Genomic DNA, 23,533 nt, shown 5'->3' on the forward strand with positions numbered 1-23,533 from the left:
GTAGGGATTCTCACAGCAGGGCAGGGTAAGGCTGGCTCTTAGAGTACGTAGAGTTTCAGAAAGCCTTTGACAAGGTCCTTCACCAAAGGCTCTTAAACAAAGTAAGCTGTCCTGGAATAAGAGGGAAGGTCATTTCATGGATCAGTAACTGGTTAAAGGAAACAAAGGGTAAGAATAAATGGTCAGTTTTCAGAATGGGGTAAATAGTGGTGTCCCTCATGGATCTGTACTGGGATCAGGACTGTTCAACATATTCATAAATGATCTGGAAAAAGACGTAAACAACAAGGTGGCAAAATTTTCAGATGATATGAAACTACTCAAGATAGTTAAGTCCAAAGCGGACTGCAGAATTACAAAGGGACCTCACAGAATTGGGTGAATGGGCAACAAACTGGCAGATGAAATTCAATGTTGATAAATGCAAAGTAATACACATTGGAAAACATAATTCCAACTCTACATATAAAATGATGGGGTCTAAATTAGCTGTTACCACTCAAGAAAGAGATCTTGGAGTCCTTGTGGATAGTTCTCTGAAAACATCCACTCAATGTGCACTGGCAACCAAAAAAATGAACAGAATGTTGGGAATCAGATAATAAGATAGAAAATATCATATTGCCTCTATATAAATCCATGGTACGCCCACATCTTGAATACTGCTTGCAGCTGTGGTCACCCCATCTCAAAAAACATATATTGGTATTGGAAAAGGTACAGAAAAGGGCAACAAAAATTAATGGGGTATGGGACAGCTTTCATATAAGGAGAGATTAATAAGATTTGGACTTTTCAGCTTGGAAAAGATATGACTAAGGGGGGATATGACAGAGGTCTATAAAATCATAACTGGTGTGGAGAAAGTAAATAAGGAAGTGTTATTTTCTCCTTCTCATAGCACAAGAACCTAGGGGTCACCAAATGACATTAATAGGCAGCAGATTTAAAACAAACACATAAGTATTTCTTCACACAATGCACAATCAACCTGTGGAGCTCTTTGCCAGAGGATGTTGTGAAGGCCAAGACTATAACAGGGTTCAAAAGAGAACTAGATAAATTCATGGAGGATAGGTCCATCAATGGCTATTAGCCAGGATGGGCACGGATGGTGTCCCTTGCTTCTGTTTGCCAGAATCTGGGAATGTGCAACAGGGGATGGATCACTTGATCATGACCTGTTAGGTTCACTCCCTCTGGGGCACCTGGCATTGGCCACTGTTGGAAGACAGGATACTGGGCTCGATGGACCTTTGGTCTGACCCAGTATGGCCATTCTTATATTCTAATCCCATGTTGTCTGCAGTGTTGTTTTAGCCATGTTGGTCCAAGGATCTTAGAGAGAGAAGGTGGGTGAGGTAATATATTTTAAAGCAATATGTTTCAATCCTGTCCACGAAGGATCACCCGTAAAGGTGAATGTGTAGTCCATCCTTCTTAACCACTCTCTGCTCAGACTGCAAACAAAGGTGCTAAAATGTAGGTTGTGGTAGGGGTGTGTGATGTGGACTGTCCACTAGAAATTAGACTGAGCACACAAAGTCATTTCACATAGGTCACTGAACACCAATTGGTAGATTACCACTTTGTCAGTACCAATTTGGGCTGGATTTTGAACTGCTGCTGTAGAAATGAAAGAATCCATAATCCCATTATCAAACCCCGAACCATCCCATCTTCCAAATACTTTGTTTTATAATCTGATCAAATCCTCCTTCTCTACCATGGATTCAGACAGGGTAAACTCCAAATTTGTTGAGAAGATGAAAGAGGAGTAAACAGTAATGTGTCTTCATTGTTCATGTTCCACTGGGAACCAGGCCTCACTGACTAATACAATTTCTTTTAGGCAATTCAGCACATTTTAAGATTTTCTTTTAAATTATTTCTGAGTAGATAGTGAGGCTTCGGAATGTGATCTTTCAATTTTGAATATTGCATATATGTTTTGTAGTTGGGTCTGGGTTATTAAATATGCTGTTCATGGCTGGTAATATTATTATTCACAAATTAAACAAATCTCAGCATTTTGATAATTCAGTCCTGGGTGCTATAACGAACGCTAGGGTAAACAGAAAAATAAATGTCCGCTTTTCAGTAAAAAAGGCTAAACGACATGCCTCATTTAGTTCTATTTAGAAACAATTTTATCTCTGCATGTGATGCTATGATAGTGCTTGTTGAACTGTAATTTTATTGGTGACAATAATGCGTTTTTCTGTAATGCTATTACTCTATTTCTCACCCCCCCAACACGCTTAGCTCCAATTTTATGATTAATAATTTCAATATAATTTTCATTTTAAAAAAGAATGATAATCTAGGCCATATACATTTTGTAAGGTTTCCATGGTAACAGTTTCTCTGAGTGGAGAACTGGCTGTTTGTAGTTTCCACAGAAACCACTCCCTGCTGAGACAGGTGCCTTGAAGGGAAGGGTAGAGAATATAAATGAGAGAGACAAAAAGACACACACAGGCAGAGCAATGTCATATGATCTCTGCAGCATCTGTACACTGTAGCAAAGCCAGTCATATTTTTTTTATGTTTTTAGTTTATCGTTTTTCATTGCAAGACCAGCTTCCCTATTCTCCAGTCATGTAAACTTTGATTTGCCAATCCCTCACCTCCATGGAGCTGGCTTTGTGGCCTGTGATTTGGAAATGTTCCATGCCTACAGAGAACTGAAACTGGTTACGTCAGATGTTAAGGTCCAGGGCTCTGAGAATCACTGCATGGGAACATGTAAATGGTAAATGAGAGCTTTCATTTTTTTTTCTGAAAGATTCAACAAAGCTGGATATGGAAACATTTCCTTTTAAAATGAAGAAGGGGAGGGGAGGAGTAATTCTTTATTAATTCTGAAGAAGGTGGGTTTTGTTCTCATTTGGGGGTAAAAATGCCTTGTTAAGGAAAATGTCTGGTGAAAGGTCAGATAACAGTAAAAGATAAATGAACTTTGTTGTCAGCTTTTGCTAGGTAAGGAGTGTTTCTATTTTTAATGGCATTGTGAAAAAGCATTGAATACTACTTCAGAAGAAATAGTGTTGATTTATTTTATTTCTTCAAGGACAATAACACCCTGACATTTGTTCAAGGGTTAGTGTCGCCATAACTACAGATTAACATGCTGGCTGCTTCATCTTCATCCTATCATCTCTCTGCCTCTTTATGAGGGAAACAGGCTGACATGGTTATTAAATCTGGCAGCTGAGTTGCATGCACATAGGAAGCAAGGAGAGCAGAGCATATAGAAAATGAGTAGCTTTCAGATAGCAGCCTTCTTTTCACTGCTACCAGGCTTGAAAGGCAGTCTATAAAAAAGCTCTTTCTCTTCTTTGTGCTGGATCAGTGCACAAATATCGCAAACACAATTGCAAATGTAAGTATTCCTGGCCTGTGTGCTGCTTTCAGATTGCTAATTAAGGTTTCTAACTCCAGTGTTCTGGTTGAAAAAGCAGTGAGATGAAAGCCAAAAACATCCCCAGTGAGAATGTTTCTTTGCAGTATTGTAATGGTTTTCAGTGAAAATGTTAGAGAGAGAAGGGGATCCTTGGTAGATTTACGGAGCAAATAGGTTACAATTGTGTCAGTTGATTTTTAGGATTTCTGTACTGCTTTGTTTGTGACAGGAAGAGCCAGAAGCCTGATAGAAATGCTATTACTGTAGATAGTATTTGAGGTACAGGAAGAAAGATACCTCTGCATAAAGAGACTATTTGCAAGCACAAAATAGAAATTTCTCCTGGCATTTTTCACCTGGAATCTGTTTGTATTTTAAAAAAAAAGAACATAGAATTGGACTTCTGATTAAGAAATTCTACAGTAACTTATTATAGAAGAAAAACCAAATCCCCATCATCGGGGTACTATTTAGCTTGCATCTGAACTGAAAAGAACAATGAAAATAGCAGGGTGAGCAATGCATGTTTTTCATTAAATCTCTCACTCTTATGTAGTGGGAGATGAGCTTTGTTTGCTGTAAGGCATGAATACAGAATAACATGGTGGTTGGGAAGCAGTGGAGTTGCAGGTTTCTCAGCGCTGCAGACAGGAATTGTAAACAAGAACACAGGTGTTGGTTGGTATGTTTTGTGCTTTTTATAACCTGATCATAGCATCTTGGTTTACAATCTCCTGTATAATGCAAGCATTTTATAGCATGGTTACTCCACTGCAGTGAATTTCAGTTTATAGCTGGTGAACTCTTAATATGTTATGAATGAAATCTGCATATTCAAAACAATCTGCAACCAGTACTGCTTACAAATTTCAGATAATTACACCAGAAATGCCTGCCATGTCCAGTTTGTTTGAGTTGTCATGTCATGTTTATTTATTTACAGGGTTTGTTATTTACTAGGGGCTGTCACAGTACTGTGAACCCTTTATGACCCATGCAAACATTTAATTATTGCAGTTCTTTTAAACAGGTGACCAGCATCAAGTGATTATGAAGGTTTTGTTTGTTTCATGTATCACTGTATGGCAAATAAAGGGCCAAATGCATCCCTGGTGTAACTCCAGTGATGTCAATGTAGTTACACCAGGGATGCATTTGGCTGTCTTTGCTGAAATTGGGGCACCACTGAACATGTAGATGTCTCTCCATTGCAGCTACTTATGCCTCCCGCCCTGCTTATATATGGCGATGAACATGTGCCTTCACCATTAGCTATATATGAAAATGGTCATCTTTGATCACAATTGGTAGAGTTAGGTTTCCCCAGGCAGATTGGCAGCAAACCAACTGCTGAGGCAAGTGGTGACCTCTAAGGACTACGTCTATCTCAAACATGTAAAAAGATTAAAATAGCAGAAATCGAGGGTAGTGGAGTTAGGGAAAGGTTGCCAGCTGGGGATGGCATTAACCTAATGGTAGCTTATTCAATAAATGCTGAAAGCCAAAAATAAGTCCCTTGAATATAGAGAAATTATCTATGACTTCACTGAATCTATTCAAAAGTTCTTCCAGGAGGATTTGGAACAGGGTTTAAAAATCTGTGCAGGATCTTTCTATCTGCTGTGCTTCAGTTCAGAATCCAAGATTATATTCTCTCTCTCTCTCTCACACACACACACACACACACACACACACACACACACAATGGGGGGGGGAGGGGACAGACTAAGAAAAACTGTTTTCTGTTTCAGTTGTGCTACATATTGTACCAGATTTCATCCAAAAAAGTTCCATCTCTGCTCTGAACTGATCGTGCCTAAACAAAGTTCAGTGATGCACAGATATGCAGTGAAATTTGCAAATATGTGCACTGACTTTTTAGGCATATGCTCACTGAATGTTAAACAACCCTTGCAGTTCCTGGTGCTGCTGCCCAGAGACAGAGCTTCACTTTCTATTATGTGCATTAGTGATATTAGACTTTTTTTTTTTTTTAAGCACTGGAGTCTGAACATCCTTGTGTGTGCGCTACTGGGTTCTACCTCTTTGCAGATAATTTTTTTCCTGAAATGGGAGAGAGAGTACACAAGCAGCCTTCCAATATAGGGAGCACTAATGGAACTAAATGTTGTCTGGTTTGTTTGTTTTTTCTGCAAAATACTTTGGATAGGTGTAAAACTGCCAGATTCGCTACCTTGGTATGGTATGGAAAAGCTAGATTGACTATTTGGCTGAGCTATGGGCTAACCTATTATTTTAAGGTTGGTCTCATCCTGAGAGTACTAACGGGGAGTACAGTCCACTCTTGACATTTACTATTGCAGTAGTTACATTTATCCTGGAATTTTTGGTATTCTCCATTCTAAAGGTAAAGGCTGGGGTGTAATAAATGGCAAGATATTAATTTATAGTAAATCCATAACCATCTTCATTACGCAATGAGGTACTGAAGATGAAGAAGATCCTCTTCTCCATAGTTTCCTTGTTTTTTTTCCCCCCAGACCAGGGCCCTGCCTCCCTCCCAGTTACTCCTCCCCACAAGGAAAATTACCCTTCCTATTTTCTTAGCACCCTTTTGCCCTAAAACTAGAACAAACTTTGCGCCCTAAGCTGACTGAGAGACTTGAGCTCATTGTCCACTTCATCTTTACTGCCAGCATTGAATAACTTTAGTCTCTATGTTGGTTTTTCTTTCCCCTCAGTTCTCTAGGCAACACTCCTTCTCCCTCCTGAATCCCAGCAAGAGGAAGCAAAGTAGGTCAGGACAATTTTCCATAAATATTCTGCTGAATTTTGCAACAAATATTTTTCAGGCCTGTTTGTGTTTTCTCTTTCCATGTAAATGCTGTGATTTGAGCTTTACTAGCATTCATGCCCGAGATCTAACTGGAGAAATAGAATTATGCTGGGGGTGCAATGCCATCATCCTTCACCATTTTGTGACAGGCCGGGTGTTTTCAGAGACCTTTCCCCCTCTACAGCAGTGGTTTTCAAAGCCGGTTTGCCACTTGGCCAGGGAAAGCCCCTGGCGGGCAGTACCGGTTTGTTTACTTGCCGTGTCCGCAGGTTCGGCTGATCGCGGCTCCCACTGGCTGCGGTTCGCCGCTCCAGGCCAATGGGGGCTCTGGAAAGCAGCGCGGGCTAAGCGGACTGGCTTTGAGAACCACTGCTCTACAGTACTTCCAGTTATCGGTGTGCTCGGTCTCTCAACGTTTCAAAAGAGTCTACTGGGTGTGGCTTGTTAATGAAGGTTGGGTACAGCTAGATGCCAGGTCACAGCTTGTCTTACAATTCCTCCCTGCTGCACTCAGCTTATACCTGATCTGGTGGGTCCTTGCAGCAAATACTTGTAAGCTGTCTTTCTCCAAGCAGCTCTGTTGCAAGAGTCAGCTAACTCTGGGGCACAGCAGCTTACCTGCCAGTTGCCATCCCTTCCTATGACAAACTCTCCCTTTTAAGCTTTCTTCCTCCAAGTGCAACAGGCTTGCAGGTGTGCCTGTTTACTATAGGTTGAGCCCACAGGAGCACATTAGTCTTTTCCTGATGGGGGTGGGGGTATGTGACAGCAGAGTGGACCTGGACACCATTGTGCTAGGCACTGTATAAACACAGAACAAAAAGAGTCTCTTCTCCAAAGAGCTAACAACCTATTTTAAATACAAAATCAAAAAGTAAGTGGCAGGGTAAGAAGCAGTGAACATTTTAAATAGGTCCTGTCAAATGCTACATCACAAATGTACTTTCCTCCAAGGCAAATAAATCCATGCAGTGGCTCTGGGAAATAACTTTATATAATTAAACAAATATATTGTAATAGTTAAGAAACTACACTAGGTTTGTTTATTCCTCTTTCAGGAAACCAGGATCATCTTTGGTTAATTGGGATTATTGTCTATATTTTAAAAAAAAATCAAAATAGATTATTGCAGTGTTACAGGGACACCTTCACTTTAATAATAGTCATGCTTCTGTCTGAGATTTTTTTTTACTTTCTTTCATTACAGCACCAAAGAATTCTTTAACTGAAGTAGATTAGAGAAAATAATTTTCCTCCATTTTTTCACTTTGTCTACTTTGTGCATTTAACAGTGTAATGACTCCCACTTTAGCACTAAAGTACAGAGCTCTACCATATGAGATATCAATATAACTCCACTAACAGGCAGCAGTAGTAGGCTGTTATCCTCTATATGGACTAGCCCCTGGAGGTGGACATGGCATACACTTCGCAGTTGTGTTATAATAGCACCTTGTTTGTAATCAGGTTCACTGTTTCCCCTGTGTAGTTAATCAGTTAGTTAATCTCAATTGTTGTTTACATGGGTCTTTCACACAGCACTGGATAGAGGAAAATATTTTTTAAACAACCAAATAAATAGGAAAATGAGTCAATGGAGTTATTCCTGATTTAAACTGGCATTAGCGAGAGCTCCAGAATGAAACACTGACTGGTGATGATCTTGAACCACTATAAAATAAGTTTAGGCACATTATGCAAACCAGAAGTGGAATTGGAACACACTTTTCATTAAAAACTGTGATGAAAAATGAAGAAGGTTAGAACTCAATTACAATAAGTAATGAGTTAAGTCTGATACAAAGTATTTCCATTGAGTTGAATGGGCTTTGGATCAGGCCCTTATTATGGTTCCACACAGACCAAATACTCTTGTATTTGACATCTCAGATCACAGAACACATTAGATCTCTTCTTCTGCTCCAAAACCAGGTTGCTTGTTAAATCCTGATAAATAGTTGCTTTAATAATTGAAATTGCATAAATGAAACTCCATTTGGCCGTTGTTGTCCTCCAGTAGCAAAAGACTGCAGAACCTATTTTGTCGTTTGACAAGATGATTGTTTAAAGCATGTTTAAAAAACTTGAAGCTCTCTTTCTCTTCTTATTTTCAAATGTGAAAGGAGATACAGTAATTGTCAAGAAAGCATACACTTCCATTAAAACTACACATCTCCTTACTGTATTGTTAAATTACAGTTTAACCAGTTTTCTCGTTTGCCATTTGAATCTAAGTTACTTACATACATATATATATGTAGCCAGTAGTCATTCAGGAGGATACCAAAATCCATTTAGATATTTTTTTTTGTTAGTATATAATTAAAAATGGCGTAAATCTTTCTGTGACCTGATTCAAAATAGTCCTGACCCACTGGTAATGTTTCCCTTAAGGTTTTTAATATCCAACTATTAATTTAATGATGTGTATTCATCTAAATTGAATCACCTCAAGAAAACATAAACATGAATTATGAAACAGTTGGGGGCCATTGATAATGATTCCTTTAAGCCCATTAGTATAGAGTCATTATGTTAATGGAGTATATTCACCCACATTTAATCACATCACCAAAACATTAACATTAAATACCCACATATAACAGCTATAACATAGTTCATGCCCATCAAAGAATAACTTCACACATTCATTCATGCAGGCTCTGATCCTGCATTGTGATCCTTGCAGGTGGACAAGGTGTCTCTCTACAGGAGCAGCAGACTGTCAGCATGGGTTACAGTGCTTTAGTTAGTACTGTCTGATAACACCTAGCCCCTTGCTCCCCTCCCATCTCAGCTGTAGATTTCAGTAGTAGTGCTGGCTGGAAAACAAGAATTCAGTTTCCTGAAAACTTTTGAGGTTTTGGCATTTGGTTTTGTTCTGCACTGGGACAAAACTGGGACCCTGAGAACTTTTAATGAAAAAATGAGGGACCAAGAGACCCTGGGGTGGCCAGTAGCCCACTGGTTAGGGCACTCCCCTGGGATGTAGAAAACACAATTTCGAGTCCCTACACTGACTCTCTCTCTCTCTCTCTCTCAGCCACTCTGCGTAAATTATTAAATATTCACTGGGCCAGAGAGCGGGGCTGAGACTGTAGCCTGGTGGTTAGAGCACTGAATTAGGCAGAGAAGGGAGTTAAACCTAGATCTCCCAGAACGCAGGTAAGTACTCCAATCACTGTGTTGTTGGCTATTCTGTGGTCCCTCTCTCCCTTTGCTGGTTTTGACAGAGATTTCATCCTGGACTTGAGAAATCGTCCTGTCAAAAGCAGTATGCTTCCACAAAAAGTTTTGGTTTGATTAATCGGTCTTTTCCAACAGACAAACATTTCAGTGAAAAATTCCCAGTTAGCTCTATACAGTAATACATCATACAGTTGTAAACACTGCCTTTTGCGCTCGCTTTTTTTTTAAAGCCAGTGTGTGAACTAGGAGGCATTTATCATGTACATAAGTTAGGGCTGAACCTGCCATCCAGTCTCAGACAAAACTCCCATTAACTTGCAAAACCATCATATAGTATGATCTTCAGTTCTGAAGGTTGTGTTATCCCATTTATTCAATTTGTACATACTCTTCGGATCATCATCATCCTGGAGAGGGTGGACAAATTGAATAAATGGGATAACATAACTCTGCATATTTCATAAATGTTCCATCTACCTAGACATTTATATTATACCCATCACTATGATTTCTAGCACTGGGTTTTTATTAGGTGTGACGGGGACAGGCCAGATGGCAACATGAGTGGCGGAAGGCAGGTATATTAGCTCCAGGATAAGCAGGTCCCTTTTCCCTTGGTAACTGAACAGAGGTTACTCTAGGTTAATTAGGACACCTGAGGCCAATCAAGGGCCTGCCAGAACCTGTTAAAAGCCTCCCCTCCATCCAGATAGGGGCATGTGATAGGAGCTGAGGGAGGAAGGTGAGCTACTGGAGAGTTGGGCAGTGCAGATGCTGACAACCACCAGGAGAGAAACCACACAGGTACAGAGGCAAAGAGTGGAAGAATCCCCGCTCAATGTGGCAGATGCTCCTTCTGGGCCCCAGAGGGCTGAGGGAAGAGAGCCCGCCAGAGGGGAGAGACTGAAGTGACTGTTGGGTCTATTACCACCATGCCTGGAGGGGCTACCAGAGACTGAGAGGCTCCCCTTCCCTCTCCCTGTCAAGGAAGCTGGGAGGAACCCTGCTCCGGCGGGGGGTGTTGACAGCAAGCCCAGGGGTGTGGGGAAAATTCTGACAGAGAACGGAATACCCTGGCCCACTGCTAAACAGAAGCGCGGGACCCACCAAGTCCGAGAAGAAGCTCTGTCATGTAGGGTATAAACCTAGCAGTGTATTTAGTAATATTAAACACTATGTAAGCACAAGGGGCCCATGCTGCTGTGGCTTTTGGAAGTACACTGTGACTTTGAATGTCCTCATTTTTGTTACTTTAAATTCTGAATTATAGTTGGCAGTAACATAGATTTTTGGATTGATTGATTGTACAATTTATGTAAGTAAGGTAACATACACCTAATCAACAGTCAGGATTGATATCAGCCAAAATCAGATATACCCTCACAGTCACAGGGTTGTCTGTTCAATAAAGCAACTAAACTAATGCAAGCCTCTGAACATGAAGGGCCATTGTATCCCCTTGAATGCCTTTTCGGCATCCGAAGAAATGAAGAATGTTTTTCTTATATTACAGAGAACAATGAACAATGTGGTCTTGAAAGATTACTTGAGGGCATGTAAATACTCATAAATCCAGCTTGATCTGGTTGGATGAAGGGTTATTTTATCAAGCTAGATGGCTAGTAGTTTGACAAGGATTTTGCAGTTCTTATTAGTTAAGGGATAATAGGACAGGTAGCTCTTTTTCTGAGGCAGTAATTTGGTTCCCAAAGGGATAAACTAGAAGGCCAAATAATTTATCCTCATGAGAGATCTTGCTTATTATCAAGAAGGTCAGGGTATCGTCTCCAGTCTTTCTCCATTAAACAGCACCATTACACACGCTAACCCAATTAAAAATATACTATAAACTAGAATGAACCCCAAGTGTGCTTGTTCAGCCCTTGTGCTTGCCACTCCCTAGTGCTGAGTCTAGTTGTCAGCACCTTGCGATTCACGTCCTACTTTAAGTGATGCTGACCTGGAAATCTATCGGTTGTAGTTGTTGGTTAGGGCCACAAACGGAGTAAGATACACAAGAGAAGGTTAGACTTAGTCTATTCCACATTCCTCTAATTCAGTTCTAAAAAAGGGGAATCAAGGATCTGGGGTGGGAGAGGAGTGGGATGTACTGAACAAGGAGGGAACAAGGTGTCATCCAAGCAGTTATGTTCTGGAGTTGTAATGCAGTGATACAGCTCCATGGTTTGACTGGCTGAGAATTTCCCTGAGAGTATAATCAGTGCTATGGGGCAGTAAGAGAAAAGGCTAATATCTGATTTTTCATAATTGATAGATTTATTGGGTGAAATACTGCTCCCACTGAAGTCATAGATGCATAGCTTTTAAGGCCAGAAGGGACCATTTTGATTGCCTAGCCTGAGTTCTTGCCTAACATGTAGAGCTGTTTGAAATTTAGAAGTTTCATTTGGGGAAAACTTCATTTCAAACTTTTCATTTCATGGGTTTTTCATCTCGGTTTTATTATCTTTACATTATTTCATGACACGTTAACAGTTGACCTGCATAATATACGTGCACTACTACTGCTGTATCTCATGATGTAGTAGTTGAAACACTGTATTTTTAATTTATTTTGTTTTTAAAATCATTAAAGGCAGCTGCTACTTTGTACTCATTGAAACATCTTCTTTTCTAGATCAAAGTGACTCCTGTTTGTGTTGTAATGAAATAATTTGACACTTGTATTATTTCAACTATTATGTCAATTGTGGTATGTCCAGACTAATCATGCTGACATGTCGTGAAACAATGCAAAAGTAATAAAAATCAAATGTACATGATAAAAAAAAAAAATTGAAACCAAACTTGGTCATTTTCTGGGGGGAGGGAGTTTCTAAATGTTTTTCTTTCATGAGAAACTTTGTCAAAATTTGTCCAAAAATGGTTTAATCAAAACAGCTTTTTTAAAAAAAACCGTTTTCATAGAATCATAGAATATCAGGGTTGGAAGGGACCCCAGAAGGTCATCTAGTCCAACCCCCTGCTCAAAGCAGGACCAATTGCCAGTTAAATCATCCCAGCCAGGGCTTTGTCAAGCCTGACCTTAAAAACCTCTAAGGAAGGAGATTCTACCACCTCCCTAGGTAACGCATTCCAGTGTTTCACCACCCTCTTAGTGAAAAAGTTTTTCCTAATATCCAATCTAAACCTCCCCCACTGCAACTTGAGACCATTACTCCTCGTTCTGTCATCTGCTACCATTGAGAACAGTCTAGAGCCATCCTCTTTGGAACCCCCTTTCAGGTAGTTGAAAGCAGCTATCAAATCCCCCCTCATTCTTCTCTTCTGCAGGCTAAACAATCCCAGCTCCCTCAGCCTCTCCTCATAACTCATGTGTTCCAGTCCCCTAATCATTTTTGTTGCCCTTCGCTGGACTCTCTCCAATTTATCCACATCCTTCTTGAAGTGTGGGGCCCAAAACTGGACACAGTACTCCAGATGAGGCCTCACCAATGTCGAATAGAGGGGAACGATCACGTCCCTCGATCTGCTCGCTATGCCCCTACTTATACATCCCAAAATGCCATTGGCCTTCTTGGCAACAAGGGCACACTGCTGACTCATATCCAGCTTCTCGTCCACTGTCACCCCTAGGTCCTTTTCTGCAGAACTGCTGCCTAGCCATTCGGTCCCTAGTCTGTAGCTGTGCATTGGGTTCTTCCGTCCTAAGTGCAGGACCCTGCACTTATCCTTATTGAACCTCATCAGATTCCTTTTGGCCCAATCTTCCAATTGGTCTAGGTCCTTCTGTATCCTATCCCTCCCCTCCAGCGTATCTACCACTCCTCCCAGTTTAGTATCATCCGCAAATTTGCTGAGAGTGCAATCCACACCATCCTCCAGATCATTTATGAAGATATTGAATAAAACCGGCCCCAGGACCGACCCTTGGGGCACTCCACTTGATACCGGCTGCCAACTAGACATGGAGCCATTGATCACTACCCGTTGAGCCCGACAATTTAGCCAGCTTTCTACCCACCTTATGGTGCATTCATCCAGCCCATACTTCCTTAACTTGCTGACAAGAATACTATGGGAGACCGTGTCAAAAGCTTTGCTAAAGTCAAGAAACAATACATCCACTGCTTTCCCTTCATCCACAGAACCAGTAATCTCATCATAAAAGGCGATTAGATTAGTCAGGCATGACCTTCCCTTGGTGAATCCATGCTGGCTGTTCCTGATCACTTTCCTCTCATGCAAGTGCTTCAGGATTGATTCTTTGAGGACCTGCTCCATGATTTTTCCAGGGACTGAGGTGAGGCTGACTGGCCTGTAGTTCCCAGGATCTTCCTTCTTCCCTTTTTTAAAGATTGGCACTACATTAGCCTTTTTCCAGTCATCCGGGACTTCCCCGGTTCGCCACGAGTTTTCAAAGATAATGGCCAGTGGCTCTGCAATCACAGCCGCCAATTCCTTCAGCACTCTCGGATGCAACTCGTCTGGCCCCATGGACTTGTGCACGTCCAGCTTTTCTAAATAGTCCCTAACCGCCTCTATCTCCACAGATAGAATAATACTTTAATAAAAGTATTCCGATAAGCTCTAATAACACAGATCAAAAAGCCCCACCCAGTAATTACTATGTCAGTCCCATAACTTCTGTTGGAGCTATAGCATATAGAAAGATATCCAGTCATGATTTGAAGACAAAGTGATGGAGAATTCACCAGAACCCTAAGTAAATTATTCCAGTGTTTAGCTACCCTGACTGTTGTTTTTTTGCCATTGACTTCAGTGGGGCAACAGTGTGGCCCCACTGCATTTTAGAGGATTTTAAAGACTGAAGGGAAAGTCTATATACTGAAAGATTTAGTAAGCTTTTTCTATAAAAGGCATTATAATTAATTGACTAGTGTGTATGCCCTTCACTGGATTGAATCTGAACTTCTAGAATGTGTGTCATAAGTGCTATTCTGCAGACAGTGATTCCTCATTAATTCTGGGGGCCTGTTTTAGGAATAGGAGGATTTGTTTTTTTGACTTGAAAATCTAAATGCCAGTGGTGTGCAGTCTAGTGACAAATGTGAAACCCTAGGTGGTCATAGATTTGTTACAATATATTTAGCCCACAGACAAATTTTAAATCAGTCATTAGTAAATGCTCAGGCATTAGGTAATTACTAAGTAAAAGGTAGAGCAATGAGGCTGAAAATTGGTTAAAGAATTAAATCAACTAATGCCCAACTTATATTAGCATATCTGGTGCTCCTGAGGCTAGGTGTTTTATTAACTATAGGCCACGTTTTGTCCTTTATACATAAAAAATGTTCATACTGAATTTTCAAGGCAGAAATTTGGCCCTCTTGTCGTCCAAACTTATCATAATGATCCCCACATCCGCTGATGCCCTCTCTTTTCCCACCAAAATGGAGATTGGTTGATGTAGTTTTGAAAATGTATGTGAGAATTTTTTTCAGTGTATTTTAATTTATTGTTTAATCATTAAAGGTCAGTTTTCAAGTAACACTCAGGCTTGTGACATGCTAGCTTGGTGTAGAGCTCATTATGAACACCAGTGCATGGACTCATGTAAAATCCTGTACTCTTAGAAATCAATAGTTATTGATGAGAAAAGAAGCAATTATTTTCATTGTAATTAGTGGGATGCTAGTGAAGGGTTGGTTAGGCTTTGACCTTGACGCTTCACACACTGAAAATAAATAATTTCTGCTAATTCATTATTCCAAATAGCCTGTCTCAGAAAATGTAAACACAGAAGAAATAGTGCACACATCACTGTTGTTTTTACATCAGGGAAAGCCAGGATCCATCACTGGATGGCAGTGAGTGGTTATGGCAGACTCTTCTGGCTCATGTTCATTTAAAAATAGTTCTGCCCTGTTAAAAAAAAATAAAATAAAATAAAAATAAAAAATTCTGAACATTTTTGTTATGCTTTAAGTTGGAAACAGGGAGGATAAGTAGACACTGAGGGGCAGCTTCTCCCTCCCACCCGAGCTCAGGTGTAGTGGAGAGTGAGGACTGAAGAGAATCAGTTGTTGCTTCCTGATGCTCAGTCACATAGCCCTGGCACAGGGTAGAGGTGCACAGAAGCAGCTCTACTTATGCAACTGTGAAAAGGTTTCTCCAACTTTTCACCAGTGGAGAATGAGGCATAGTGGAGCTCCACTTCATCATGTCTCCAACTTTTCCCTCCCCATCCTACCCAGGCCCCACACCCCCAGAATGCCCCCATCACATCTCCTCCCTCCCCTTATGCCATTGGGGGCGGCAGGTGGGATGAGGGTGGCATGGTTTGTGGCTGGAGCATGATAGCATAGCAAAGATTTTCTAAATTTTTTTGAAGAACAGAACAACTTTTAAAACATAAGCCGAAGGGCAGCAATTGGTTGTGGCACTAGCATCCAAATGATAAGATCCGGCCTTCCCAGAAATAAAAGCAGTGGTTTGTTCAGAGCCTTATTGTTACGTGGCCCTCTGTACCCGCAATGTAGTATTGTGATTCTATAAAAAGTGCTTAATAAAAAGAGAGAGAGAGAGCACACTTTAAATCGGGGTGGAGAATCTACAGCCTGCGGGCCAGATACAGCCTGCTGCTTCATTTCACCCAGCCCTCAGCAAGTTTCTAAACCACAGGCCAGAAGCCCTGGGTCACGGTGCCCACCCCCCACAAAAGACTGGAGCCACGAGCACCGGCTAGCCCTGTGCAGGGGAAGCTGGGGTTGCCAGGCTGTTAAAAGTCCAGTTGGCTCTGCACAGCTCCCATAAGAACGGCCATACTGGGTCAGACCAAAGGTTCATCTAGCCCAGTATCCTGTCTACCGACAGTGGCCAATGCCAGGTGCCCCGGAGGGAGTGAACCTAACAGGTAATGATCAAGTGATCTCTCTCCTGCCATCCATCTCCACTCTCTGACAAACAGAGGCTAGGGACACCATTCCTTACCCATCCTGGCTAATAGCCATTAATGGACTTAACCTCCATGAATTTATCTAGTTCTTTTTTAAACCCTGTTATAGTCCGAGCCTTCACAACCTCCTCAGGCAAGGAGTTCCACAGGTTGACTGTGCGCTGAGTGAAGAAGAACTTCCTTTTATTTGTTTTAAACTTGCTGCCCATTAATTTCATTTGGTGGCCCCTAGTTCTTATATTATGGGAACAAGTAAATAACTTTTCCTCATTCACTTTCTTCACACCACTCATGGTTTTATATACCTCTATCATATCCCCACTTAGTCTCCTCTTTTCCAGGCTGAAAAGTCCTAGCCTCTTAAATCGCTCCTCATATGGGACCCGTTCCAAACCCCTAATCATTTTAGTTGCCCTTTTCTGAACCTTTTCTAATGCCAGTATATCCTTTTTGAGAAGAGGGGACCACATCTGTCTCCCAGAAGAGACGGGCATGTCCCTGCAGCCCCTAGGAGCAGGGGTGATCAGGGAAGCTCTGCTGGCTGCCCCTGCCCCCAGCGCCAGCTCCGCAGCTCCCATTGGCCGGGAACTGTGGCCAATGGGAGCTGCAGGAGCAGTGCCTGTGGGCATAGCGCAGAGCCCGCTGGCCCCTCCGCCTAGGGGATGGATATGGCAGCCACTTCTGGGAGCAGCGTGGAGCTAGGGCAGGCAGGGAGCCTGCCTTAGCCCTGCTGCGCTGGCAACTCGGCGCCACCTGAGGTAAGCACCGCTTGGCCAGAGCCCGCACCTCGAACCTCCTGCCCCAGGTCAGAACCCTCTTCTGCACTGTAACTCCCTCCCAGACCCCGCACCCCAACCCCTTGCTCCAGCTGGGAGCCCTCTCCCGCATCCTGAACACCTCATTTCTGGCCCCACCCCAGAGCCTAGGGGAAGCCCCAAGCCTCCATGCCCTCCCATGGGGATGGAGCCATGAGCAGTGGCTTGCCCTGCTGTGGGAGGAAGCCCTAAGCTTCCGTGCCCCACCACGGGGCTGTGTGGCCCATGACTGATTTTTTTTTTTTCCTGTGGGTCATTGGCCCCTGATAGAAAAAATGTTCCCCACCCCTGCTTAAAATTATCCTCATCGTCATCACTCCCATAACCGCATTGGTCCTTGGGGCACCATCATTGATGAGCAATGATACGGTGATAAGGTATAAAAATTAAGAATAGATACAGGGCTCTCTGTTACTCTGGAGATATAGTTTGTCTATCTATATGCAGGGCAATCCATGGCTAAATGTAAATAAAACTATAATGGAATTATTCTTACAATACACAGAAACAGATGCTGCAATAACACAACTTTAATGAAAGAGGAATTGATAAAGAGCTGGGGTCTGGGTGGTACAAGAAACTCCATCCATCGTTTTCCAAAATACATGCTGAATAACTCAATTGTTGCTGCTAACAGTTGCTGGCTGTTTTATGCATGACAGACAAACTACGAGCTCAGACAGGAAAATACAGTGACAGTGGAGTGTCTTTTTCCATTCACTGGGCCCGATTCACTCCCTAGGTTCCACTGGTTTCCACTGAACCCAGGCTCCATTGGTGAGTGCACTTGAGGGGATTCAATAGCAGAAGCTGCCCACCACCTCCTGGTTCCAGGGGGGAGTCTAACATATGTTAACACAACCCCAAAATTGAGTGGAGCCAGCCCAAGAGGCAACAGAGGTAGGCTGATACTCCTTTCATGGGCCTTCAATACAGCCCTATTTGGGTCTCAAAGCTGCCACTGCCTGACAGAAACTACCCTCAACCCTACCCCTTTTCAAAATATAAGATTCTACGCTGTTTCCTAAAGATGGTCAAACTCTATTCTCATCTAATCTCCTCTGCCATAGCGGGATCCCCTCAAAAGAGAATGCTTTGTTCTCCGCTCTCAAAGACTTCGTCCTTGGCTTTGTAATCTGCATTGTCCCAGAGGAGCATAGCTGTCTGCCATGGTGATTCATAGATAAAAACTTGCTTGTCACTGTAGCTGGAGCTTGATCCCTCAATTGCTTTGAAAAGCCTTAAACTGACATCAGAAGCTGAGTGTGATCCAGAGGAGGGACTTGAGCACAGATCTCATGAACTCGTGGCAGAATAAGCCATAGAGAAGGTGGGCAACCGCATTCTATACCATCTGGACTATCTGAATAATCTTCCCATTCAGCTTCAGATAACAGTGAATTACAGTAATCCATCTTGGAGGTGACAGATGCCTGGAGCTTTGTGGTCAAGTCTGAGAGAAAGGTACAATGTTTCCTGGCAAACTGGAGATTAAAGATGGCTTACTGATGTATGACCAGGTAGCATATGATTTAGAATTCTCCCTTTCTCCGTGTTTACAGCTCTAACTTCTCCTGAAAGCACCAGAAGCTTTCTATAATCAAAACTTCTCATCAGTTTGGCTTTGTTCCTGTCTGGTAAAAACCACTGGGGAATTACCTCTACAATCCTCCCAAAAAAAAAAAAAAAAAATGGGGAGGAAGACAAACTTAAATATAGAAAGGCTTCCATCTCTTCATCATCAGTGCTAATTCTTATTATGCTATGATACCATCATCATTTTTAGAGTTCCTCTTTTCTGTGAGAACTGTTTTCTTCTCCACAGTATTGGAAGGAGCAGATGAGATTAAATAGGCACAAATACATACATACTCTAGAACAAGATCACCCGATCAGATGGGTTCAGAGAGAACATTTTGAGGCAAGCCCCCTTCAGGTACTGGTGAATTCTGTTACTGGAGTGCCATATAAAAAGTGATATCTGAATAGGTGTGGACAATTAATATTATACACAAAAAGCTGGTCACAGGGAGCAGACGGGCAAGTTTGCCCATGAGGAGAGGCTGCAAGGGACCTAGTAGCCTGGGAAGCCTAGCCCATGGCAGTGGCTACCCTTCTCTTCCTCACCCTCCCTTGTTTAGGGCAGATTGACACTGCAGTCCTGAGAGGGGCTCTGGACATCTGCTCTCTGTCAGTACCCTGTAGCTGGGTTTGAGGAGCAGAACCAGGGACTGAAGGCAATTACACCCAGAAAAGATCCCTGGAGTGGGCTTAAGTCCACCAGGGAACAGTGAACTTGCCCAGGAGTGGGGATTCTTGTAGGGGACCCAGGGGCAAGAAACTGGAAGAGACTACAGCCGATCCCAGGCTGAGGGTCAGCCAGCTGCATATGGGAAAAATGTAGATCTGATGAGAAACCTGGATGCAGAGGGAGACTAGTGACTGGCTGGGCAAAGAGACTGGGACAAAGGGTGGGGGACACTGAAATTGGACAAGAAACCTAGGGAAGGAGACTTGGGCTAGCAGCCAGTGGGACTGGGGATTGTGGGAGGCACCTGGAAGCCAGGCAATGGAGTTGCGGGAGGAGCAGGCCCTTTCAGAGGTCCAGAGAGGCCCAGGCCACTTCCAGCTTTTGAGGCCGCTAGCCATAATAATAATAAATGGTGACACATGAAAACAAAATAAGGCACCAAAAAAAGAGAGAGGCATAATTTGAACATTTCTCTTATTTGCTTAAATTTGCAGCTCTAAGCTGAGAGTGTGTCACATTGTGGTCCGATAGGGATGCCCATAAAAACAAGTTGTGAAACTTACTGAATGCCAAAAAATTAACAAGTGTCTAAATTTGAGGCCCCCTTTGAGCTTGAGGCTTAGGCCAAATGGCCCTCCTGGTGCCCACTCTGATTGGCCCTGGGGAGGGGGAAGAGACAGATTAGAATTGGAGTTGGAAGAGAGGAACTGGAACTGTATGGGTAAGGAGACTGGAGACAAGGAGCCATGAGGATTGTCTCACCCACTAGGGTGGCGTGCATCACAGTTTGGCTACACCCCAAGTTTACAAGCCCCAGTAAATCCTTCCCTTGGGCCCATACTGGGACAGTCAACATGGGAGAAGTCCCAGTCCTTCTCTTCTGCTGTCCAATCTCTGCATATTCACATTCCACCCATGGGCACTCTTTCCTCATGTGCCCCTGTTGCCCACAGAGTATCCAGTTACTGAGCTCATTCCTGTGGGTTCCTTCCCAGCAAGGAATAGGTTTAAATTTTGAGCAGGACCCACGTCTAAGCTCAAGGACTCCACCCTAGTTGTTTGTGTCAGGTGGTTTATCTGAGTGATACCTCATCCAAGCTTGGCCCCGTGACTTGCTGAGGTCTTCTCCTCTCTGTATGGGTAGCTTGGGTTGCTGGGATGGGATTTGTACATGGTTTTTCATCTTGCCTGGGTTCAGCACCTGCTAGTAGGTATCCAGTCCTGTCGGTGGCCCTCGCCGATGAATGGGCAGAGGCTGTGCATGTTCTATCCATAGTGACCAATCGGCTATGAGAAAATTCTCCATCAGCTGCACCGCATTCAACAATGACTCAGAATAATGCTGGAGAACCCGCTCTTTGTTAGGACCAACTCTGCAATTTGGGCTCTGGAGTGCTCCCTTGCATGAAACCACCACCAGCAATGCTCTTTTAATCATTGTACCAGCACCTTGGAGCATGGCCCTTGGGGTAGGTCTTTGCTCTAAAGCACTACCAATGTCTCCTTGCTTATATCCAGAAAATCTAAAATAGTGGCCTTCACCCAAATGTAGTGTTGAGCCTGCTTTGGATCAAGGTTACAGTAGATCAGCGGTGCCTGTCCCATCAGGTATGGAGCTAAAACTAAGGCCCAATGTTCTGGAGGTTATTGAGAGGCCAGTGCCACCCTCTCAAAGATGGTGATGAATGCCTCCAGAGCATCATCTGGGCCCATCTTAGTTAACTTCACTGGCACAAGTGCCAGAGCTCTCCCTGTTATTGAGCCCTGCAGGGTCTCCCTGGCCAGGGGGCGGTGGTCTTAATTGTTGCAGGAAGTCTCTCCAGAGTTATTGCTGCTGGGACACAACCTCCTTCAGCGGCTGATGTTGTTGCACTACTTGGGTCTGCTGCTGCTGGGCCATCCACTGCTGCAACATCTGCTGCTGGAATTGCTGCTGCTCATTGGCCTGCTGATGCTGCCACTCTGCCACCCACTTACACCAGTGCTCTGGGTCCATCTCGGCAGAAGCGCCCTCTCAGTGGACTTGTGTGGAGCCTGTTTCTGTCTCAGGGCCTTGAAACAGGTGTAGGGCTTAATCACCCGCATTCTCCACCAATTGTAGTCACCAACTTGGCTGTAGTCCCTTCCAGTCTCTTGTCCCTGAGTCCCCTACAGGAACCCCCACTCCTGAGCAAGCTCATTGTTCCCCACGGGAGTTAAAAGCCCACTCCTAGGGTTTTTTCTGGGTCTAATTACATCCAGTCCCTGGCTCTGCTTCTCAGGTCCGGCTACAGGGCACTGATGGAGAGAGCAGACGTCCAGAGCCCCTCTCAGGGCTGCAGTGTCTGTCTGCCCTAAACAATGGGGAGGACGGAAGTCTCAGGCTGGGCTTCCCTGGTGGCTCGGTTCTCTAGCAGCCCCTCTTCTTGGGAAAACCACTCCTGCTGCTCTGTGACCAGCTTCACATTTTTAAGCTCTCCTTCTCCAGGTAAAGCATGCTCTGAAGGTGTGCCTAATTGGCATGGCCTGAGTGCAGAGATGCTTGTTAGGCTTGCTTTTAGTGGGGCGGGGGTATGTTCCATCACACCTTGCCACCACCTTCTTCCCACCACACAGGTTCCCAGTCCCCGTCTCCTTGCCCAGCTAGTCATAGAATCATAGAATATCAGGGTTGGAAGGGACCCCAGAAGGTCATCTAGTCCAACCCCCTGCTCAAAGCAGGACCAATTGCCAGTTAAATCATCCCAGCCAGGGCTTTGTCAAGCCTGACCTTAAAAACCTCTAAGGAAGGAGATTCTACCACCTCCCTAGGTAACGCATTCCAGTGTTTCACCACCCTCTTAGTGAAAAAGTTTTTCCTAATATCCAATCTAAACCTTCCCCACTGCAACTTGAGACCATTACTCCTCGTTCTGTCATCTGCTACCATTGAGAACAGTCTAGAGCCATCCTCTTTGGAACCCCCTTTCAGGTAGTTGAAAGCAGCTATCAAATCCCCCCTCATTCTTCTCTTCTGCAGGCTAAACAATCCCAGCTCCCTCAGCCTCTCCTCATAACTCATGTGTTCCAGTCCCCTAATCATTTTTGTTGCCCTTCGCTGGACTCTCTCCAATTTATCCACATCCTTCTTGAAGTGTGGGGCCCAAAACTGGACACAGTACTCCAGATGAAGCCTCACCAATGTCGAATAGAGGGGAACGATCACGTCCCTCGATCTGCTCGCTATGCCCCTACTTATACATCCCAAAATGCCATTGGCCTTCTTGGCAACAAGGGCACACTGCTGACTCATATCCAGCTTCTCGTCCACTGTCACCCCTAGGTCCTTTTCCGCAGAACTGCTGCCTAGCCATTCGGTCCCTAGTCTGTAGCGGTGCATTGGGTTCTTCCGTCCTAAGTGCAGGACCCTGCACTTATCCTTATTGAACCTCATCAGATTTCTTTTGGCCCAATCCTCCAATTTGTCTAGGTCTTTCTGTATCCTATCCCTCCCCTCCAGCGTATCTACCACTCCTCCCAGTTTAGTATCATCCGCAAATTTGCTGAGAGTGCAATCCACACCATCCTCCAGATCATTTATGAAGATATTGAACAAAACCGGCCCCAGGACCGACCCTTGGGGTACTCCACTTGATACCGGCTGCCAACTAGATATGGAGCCATTGATCACTACCCGTTGAGCCTGACAATCTAGCCAGCTTTCTACCCACCTTGTAGTGCATTCATCCAGCCCATACTTCTTTAACTTGCTGACAAGAATGCTGTGGGAGACCGAGTCAAAAGCTTTGCTAAAGTCAAGAAACAATACATCCACTGCTTTCCCTTCATCCACAGAACCAGTAATCTCATCATAAAAGGCGATTAGATTAGTCAGGCATGACCTTCCCTTGGTGAATCCATGCTGGCTGTTCCTGATCACTTTCCTCTCATGCAAGTGCTTCAGGATTGATTCTTTGAGGACCTGCTCCATGATTTTTCCAGGGACTGAAGTGAGGCTGACTGGCCTGTAGTTCCCAGGATCCTCCTTCTTCCCTTTTTTAAAGATTGGCACTACATTAGCCTTTTTCCAGTCATCCAGGACTTCCCCGGTTCGCCACGAGTTTTCAAAGATAATGGCCAATGGCTCTGCAATCACAGCCGCCAATTCCTTCAGCACTCTCGGATGCAACTCGTCCGGCCCCATGGACTTGTGCACGTCCAGCTTTTCTAAATAGTC

General features: G+C 43.5%; 1 protein-coding gene across 2 annotated transcripts in view; it reads left to right on the forward strand.

Moving 5' to 3' along the window:
* The first annotated feature begins 2,737 nt into the window (after positions 1–2,737).
* The window catches only part of TRIM2 (tripartite motif containing 2), a 128,185-nt gene continuing 107,389 nt past the window's right edge, over positions 2,738–23,533 (forward strand). Inside the window, exon 1 of one of the 2 annotated variants that reach the window (XM_078852492.1) lies at positions 2,738–2,755. The gene's annotated coding sequence lies outside the window, so the exon portion shown is untranslated. Of the gene's footprint in view, positions 2,756–3,283; positions 3,386–23,533 lie in introns of those variants that run through there. The other variant, XM_073341388.2, reaches the window with a different exon arrangement.

The sequence above is a fragment of the Lepidochelys kempii genome, chromosome 4 (assembly GCF_965140285.1).
Source record: "Lepidochelys kempii isolate rLepKem1 chromosome 4, rLepKem1.hap1, whole genome shotgun sequence".
NCBI lineage: Eukaryota > Metazoa > Chordata > Testudines > Cheloniidae > Lepidochelys > Lepidochelys kempii.